The following is a 7916-nucleotide window of genomic DNA, read 5'->3' as shown; positions in this document are numbered from 1 at the left end:
CTATAGAAGGGCTGATTATGAAAAGTTAGAGTAATTCATAGCATTAAAAATAACTTTTAAAAATTTAGTCTGTAAGCCTTTCAAATACTACATTTCATATATGTAGTTGTTGATAGTGTAGCAAGAAAGATAAATGGGTACATATAATCTAAGAAAAAGGAGTCTCAAGAATAATTTAAATAACTTAGTAAGCATAGATAGATTCAATATATAGAAAAGAAATTTAGGGTGAACCCCAATTAACAACTGATAAAGTAGAAATAGCAATAAAAAATATGAAAGGGTACCAGATATTGTAGAAACCATAAATTCAAACCTCTATGGAAAGAGGTGAAATCAAATGTGCCTTAACCATCTGCATCTTAGATATCTATTATGGAGCCCAAATTTCAATAGAGGTAAATCCTGATAACCTCATCTTAGATATCTATTCTGGAGCCCAACTTTCAATAGAGGTAAATCCTGATAACTCCAATTTAGCTATTGAATATCAACAAATATGATTTTAAAAATCATTATGATGCATACATTAATGTATGAAAATAAGAAAAAGGCATTTGTAGACTTTGTGATAAATAATGCAGTCTATCTTCATTGAATCTTCCATGGTCCTATTATTACCAAATGCTAAAAGTAATAAAAATAACATATAACAGTAGGGACAGATTAGAGTGATCTTTTTTTTGCATTGGGCTTCAGTTGCACTATAGACAATCATAATAAACAGACAAATTAAAAACCAAGCATCCTACTTCCTCAAGTTTAAATCAAAATAGGGATAAAATATAAATTTAAAATTTCATTTAGAATCAAAAGAAAATCTTGGTAAAATTAGGCTAATAAACCTGTGTCCAAACTTCTAGTAAGGGATGACTATCTTTCCTAAACTATTTCTATGAGTTCTAAGGTGCTATGTTTCATGGATAGGTAAATAGATAAAATAGAAATGTGTAGATCTTCCTCCTCCTTGTTGTAAGTGAAATGATGGAGCAAGCTTCGAACAATCAGTTGGTTCTAGATTAGCAAATGCAGAGCCTGTAATTAAAAGTAAGTTTGGCACCGACATACCACCTTCTGTAAAAGCTTTGGATTATAAGTTAGGTGATTTACATAAATCAGCCATAAAAGAACTTGATAATTCTGATAGAGGACCAAACAAAAGTGATGTAATTGATCCACTTGGCAATGCAAAGGCTAAAGTCCAAGAGGAAATCACTAGTGAATTTGCCAAATTGACAAGAAGTGGTAGTTTGTAGGCAAGTGAGGCAGCAACACTTGCTACATGTCAAGTAATGGAGAAACATGGCACTCCAACTCCTATGCCTCAAGGTTAAAAGTCAATAATGAAAGTTGAATTACCCTAAAGTTTAAGCTGTATCTCAAACATTTTTCCACTGGTTTGACAATTTTGTATTATTATTGGTGCTAATCTTAATGATTTTATGGAACATGAATCCTTTTAGGAAATTGCACCATTTATTAAGGGTTCTATTCTATGCACTGTGTTCTTTTTTTAATCACCAATATTTTTACAAATAACTCAAGTATGATTTATCTAGAATTGTGAGTTCTTGATGCTAGCTTTAACACCAATGATTGTGTGTTTCTTGTAAGTTCACACAGTGCACAATCATTGTTCAATTTTTTTTAAAAAGTTTTAATTCCTTAGAAAATGAAATGTTTATTCTCATCTTTTTATCACTCCCTACGTATTAATGCTTCATAGAGACACATATAAATGTGGTCTCTAAAAAATTAGAAGAGCTCTATTAATATATAGTTGAAATGTATAAATGTAGTGGAAATTCATTGCTTCATAAAATTCTGTTGTTTGCTATTATAACAAATAATATATATCTTTTATAAATTTAAGTTGATAGCTTTGTACCAAAATTAAAATAGCAAGATGTTCTACCTCAAACTCAAATTAATCTTCAAGATTATTGATCCAACCAAATACTTCTTTTGCTTCAACATTTGTCAAAGAATTACAAATGCAATTGTCATCATTTTAAAAACTTTTTAGATGGCCATAACCATCTTTTGCTTGAGGATAACCTCATGTTGACAATATTATTCTTCTTCTTAAGGGACATTACAACATTAACTAATTAATTTTCATAGTTAAACTGGGACTTCAATTATAATGTCTATAATTGCAAATGGAAGTGATCATCATGGTCTTCTTCACAAAGCACATTTTATATCTATAAAAACAACAAACTTTTGGCAGGAACTTGATGCTTTGCGTCCTTGTTTATTTTTTGTTTCTTTATATGAGATATGTTATGTTAAAAACAATTTAAGAGAAACTTTATAATTCAGAGGTAATGATTGTGTAATTGATCAGACTTACAATACAAATATTTTATTATTTTTTATTAATATTTTTATTAGTCTAGTTTTTCTTCTCTTTCAGACAATTGTGACCACTTATTATCTTGACAAGTTTATTTATCATTTATTAAACTATGATATTATTTTTAATTAATTCTAGAGTTTAAATAAATGTATTTTTGTAACAAGTTATTAATTTAACAATAGAAAATGACTATTCATAAATAAAAAATGTATTTAAAATTTAAATTTTTATTATATATTATATTGTATGTAAAAAAATAAAATTGTATCTAAGAACAAAAAATACAATCATTATTAAAGATAAAATAATTTTATTTTAAAATAAAGATTTTTTATTAAACTATTTATAAAATATAAATTAGAATTAATTAATTAATGATGCATTCTATTTGTTGTCTATTTCATCATGTTATATACTCATCCAACAACTTTTCTATTAATTTATTTATCACTTATAAATTTAAATATTAAATATTATTTTATAAATATATAAATTACTTAATTCTATGAAGAAATTTGACATGCAAAGTTATTAAAATATAAAAAAATATTTTTTTCATTTTAATTATTTAAAATATGTCTTAATTAACACAATTGACTTCTATGATGCAATTGTATGAAAAATATAAACCATCTATTTCTTAATTAGCTTTCTAAATGAAGGTACGATACACATGATTTTTCAATGAGTGAATTTTTTTTACTTTTTAAAATTATGATACATGTAAATAGAAATTTAATTGAGAAATAAAGAGTTTGCACAATACTACTTTGTACACTTGATAAAGTTTTAATTTTAAATTATATAAAAAATTCTTCATTAATTAGAAAACAATAATAGACTTGTCATCTCTCTCTCCTTCTTTATTTTTGTTTCTTTTCTTTATACATACATACATACATACATACATGTATATATACATGTGTATATAGATGTATATACATATATGTATACATATATACATATATATACATATATATGTATGTATATGTATATATACATGTATAGACACACACACACACACACACACACACACAAATACGTGTGTGTATATATATATATATGTATATGTATGTATATGTATATATGTACATGTATATATATAAATTTTTCATTAGTTAGAAAACAATAATAGACTTGTCATCTCTCTCTCCTTCTTTATTTTTGTTTATTTTTGTTTATACATACATACATACATACATACATACATGTATATATATGTATATACATATATGTATACATATATACATATGTATGTATGTATATGTATATATACATGTATACACACACACACACATATATATAAATACATGTGTGTGTATATATATAAATGTATGTATATGTATATATGTACATGTATATATATATATACATGTACATATATACATATACATACACACACACATATATATACACACACACACATGTATATGTGTGTGTGTGTGTGTGTATTTATGTATATACATATACATGTACTGTACTATATATATATATACATGTATTGTACTCCACTTAAAATCAAACGAGGTTATTGATATATTTGTTTTTTCTAAATGCAGCAAGGTTCCTTCCCAATATTTAAAAAACTGAAATATATATTATATGTTTTTTTTTAAAAATGCGGCAAGGTTTCAAACATATAATATATATTTCAGTTTTTTAACTATTGGGGAAGAATCTTGCAGCATTTAAAAAAAACAAACCCACATACATATATATCAGTTTTGTAACTATTGAGGAAGAACCTTGCCTCATTATATATATATCAGTTTTGTAACTATTGAGGAGGAACCTTGCTGCATTTAAAGAAAAAACAAATAGATCAATAACCTTGTTTTATTTTAAGGGAAGTAAGTACATAATAGATAGTTATAAACTATGAGCTCATTATTTTATAATTTACCAAGGATGAACGTGACAAAATATGGCCTCGTGATTGTAGACATTACCAAGAATGAAACTAACAATACAGATTGTAATAAATACATCGTTTGAAAATTTGGGTAATTTTGTCGGGCGAGTGGCCGCTTCCCTGATCCTCCACCCTGTCTTATCTTGGCTCTTCTCTGTTGTGGATCATCTCTATGCATCCATCTTGTCTTTCCATGTTTGGAAAACTCGTGATATCCCCCACAGAATTCCCTATAAAAAGAGCCCAAGAAAACCCCAAATCAACGAGGAGCCCGAAAGAGAGCCATGGATTCCAAGCAAGTAGCTCCAGAGCCACCATCCCCAGCTTCTCTAGACAAAAGCATGACAATTTCAATCAAAAGCAGCAAGGAAGGCCCAAAAGAAGAAGAAGAAGAAGAATCTTCCCAAATCGGGCAAGCCCTTCGCGCCGCCGTATTGGGAGCAAATGACGGTCTTCTCACAACGGCCTCCCTGATGATGGGAGTCGGTGCCGTCGATCCCAAGCTCATGATTTTATCCGGCCTGGCGGCGCTCATAGCAGGAGCTTCCAGCATGGCCATCGGAGAATTCGTTTCTGTGCAGACCCAACGAGACGTTGAAATTGCAATCTTGAAAAGAAGAAAGAATATGAAGAAAGGGGGAAAAGAAATGATGGAAAAAGATGGAACAGAAACACAAGCGAAATCCTCAGCATCTGGAGAAATCCTAAAGAAAATCTCTTCCTTCTCTTCCATTACAAGTAGTGAAATAGCCGCCCTTCCCAACCCTCTTCTGGCCGCGTGTTCATCGGCCATTGCTTTTTCTGCAGGTGCATTTCTTCCATTGATCTCTGCTGCCTTCATTGGGGATTATAATGTTAGAATTGGGGTTCTTGCGGGAGTTTCAAGCTTGCTGCTTTTTATGTTTGGAGCAGTGGGAGCTTATTTTGGGGGAGTTTCTGTGGTGAAAGGGGGTCTCAGAGTTCTCGGTGGAGGATGGATTGCCATGTCTGTCACTTATGGCTTGTTCGGGCTTTTCCATCGTACCAAAGTGCATCTTGACTAACGTAGATTATTGTTCAGGCAGTTTCATCTTCTTCTTTTTCTCTGTGTCTCTAGCTTTTATTGTTCATAGTTTGGGTCTTTTCCCTCGTCTTCTGAGCAGTTCATCTCGGAGATCGTTTGAATCCCCTGAAAAGTTGAAAACTCAATGGAAATACTAGTTAGCGTTCTGTTGCAAATAAGAGCTTAGATAGTTGGGGAGCATGGAATAGGCAAGCACTGCGATCCACTTCGGAGCCACTTGTGAGGCATACACGTACTGAATATTGTTGCATATGTACCAGTCTATGTCACTGTTTTGATGTTACGGTGAAAACTATTAGGGTTAATGTTCTATAGTAGCGAATAAATCATAAATCATAAGTGATTATTGCATATGTAGTAATTTATGTTTGAGTTGATGGTAACATAGGTTCAATTCAATTGTATGAGTCATAGAGGGAGCGACTTAAACATCACACACCAAGCTTAGTTCCTAGAACAAAAGTGTTAAATAGTCAAAGTTGACTTTTTTAACCCATGCTTAATTCTTTCCTGAATATGTGATGTTTAAGGGTGACCGTCATAGAGAGTTTTAGTTTGAAACAATGACTAGTTGTAGATGTGTCAACAAGTTCCAATTAGTTGTCAGTCATGTCTAGTTTTTTGTCAATTGTTGTGGTTTGTTGTCATTTGTATTACAATTAATATAGGATCTTGATGAAGTTAAGTGATTCTATATATTTGTAATTTCCAATGACGATTAACAAGTTTCGTGTTTAGTTTCTCAATTTTTCAATCTAGTATCCTATCTTTCTAATAGAATATATCTCTCTCTCTCTCTCTCTCTCTCTCTCTCGTAACACTTGAAGAGCAATAATAATATGATTTGTTTTCCAATTGTGGAAGTATTTTTATCATCACTATTTCAATCCATCATTGCAATGGAAGATAGTGAGAAATGTATAATAAATACATACACAATCAAATCTAAAGGATAATTATCTCTATGTTGTTTGTGATAATTATAAATATAATCTTAATTTATGTTGTTTAGAATGATTATAAATATAATTTTAATTTATGTTATTTGGGATGATTATAGATATAATTTTAATTTATGTTTTTTGAGTTTATTAAAAATATCATTTAGTGTATTTTATCTTATTTCTTACATAGTTGTTTTTATTATTAGTAAGGAAAAGTTTCAAAATTGCTCACTGGTCAAAAGAGAGAAAAAGTCACTATGTCAATTTAGATCATATATAACATAGAAAATTACCATTCAAAAGACACTACCAAGACTACAAGCATCTAATCACATTCAAAGAGCTTTCCATCTACCCAAAGTCCATTAAACTAAAGAGTATGACTTAATTTTCCATTCTATCAATATCATGTGAATAATTTAGATCATTCAAATTTCTCTAATTAAGATCTATAATACTTAATGGAAGAAGTATTAAAGAGGAAATATGTAAACTAGTGATGTCCTTTTAGGAACACTAGCTAATTTGTTTATATGTCACTCATTACCAAGTTCACTAGATTATGTGCTTCTTGATTTCCTTTGCAGTAAATGTGGTTAGTAATATGGCTATCAAATCTTTTCAAGGTTAATAACTCCTTTTCTAGTAAAGATTTAGTTTCTAATTTCGAGGATTTTCATTTTCTATTGCATTGACTATAATTGTTAAATCCAATCAATTTCTAAATTTTTAATTTCCACTTTTTGGCAAAAATCTATACCAATTATAGGGTCTTGCAAGCCTTGTAATGTCTCGCCAGGGAAACAAAGAAAAAACTTAAGAAAATAGTGAATTTTTATTTATGTGTTGTATAGTTGCATTGGAGATTGAAATCTATAAAATCTATTAGTGCTTTGGTATTGTTTTAGGATCTTGATTAATCTGTTTCGCTCAAATGTGTTCTTCACTCAAATGCCCAACACAATGGTTTCTACCTTCAAACACCCAACACAATGATGGCAGCCAACAAATATCCAATCTTGTTAGTGAAGTGTTTTCACAATTGGTTTACACCCTTTCAATTCATCTTGTGCAACCCCATAGTTCTTTTAGGTTGTTTTCCAAATTAACCTCATAATCACCTTATGCTTATGATGGTCACAAGCATTCCTACACACGAGTCATTATGCTTAGCATTTTAGTAAAAAATGTGTAATTAACATCCAAACATAGAATATTGAATGTTTTGAGACCAATTAAAGTAATATGAATGCAAGAATAAAACTAAAGATTTACATAAAATTTGATGGATTAATCAATGCTTATTATATTCCACACTCCACAAACCAACCCAAACACCAAACCAAGCCCAACTCTTTATGAGTGGAGACATATAGAACATTGCATGATAATATATAAAACTGTGGTTTGAATAAACAATATGATTTCATAGTAGCTTCCTTGTTTCAATTTCTACTTTCCTTGTCCACTTAGGATTCTTCATACTTCTCATATCTTACACAAGGTGAGACTATAATAGATCTACAAAACTCTTTAACATCAATGTAAAAAGTATTTTAAAATAAAATATTCAACTTTAATGAATTAAAATATTTATTAAAAAATATCTTCCAATATTTTTAAAATATACATAGA

General features: G+C 29.7%; 1 pseudogene; it reads left to right on the top strand.

The window, feature by feature from the left end:
* The first annotated feature begins 4558 nt into the window (after positions 1-4558).
* LOC149563691 (vacuolar iron transporter homolog 1 pseudogene) lies at positions 4559-5335 on the top strand (annotated as a pseudogene).
* The last annotated feature ends 2581 nt before the right edge of the window (positions 5336-7916 follow it).

The sequence above is a fragment of the Cupressus sempervirens genome, chromosome 4, assembly GCF_028749045.1.
Source record: "Cupressus sempervirens isolate cs-2001-9-10 chromosome 4, ASM2874904v1, whole genome shotgun sequence".
In the NCBI taxonomy this organism is placed as follows: Eukaryota; Viridiplantae; Streptophyta; class Pinopsida; order Cupressales; family Cupressaceae; genus Cupressus; species Cupressus sempervirens.
This window is presented reverse-complemented; position numbering and strand designations above follow the sequence as displayed.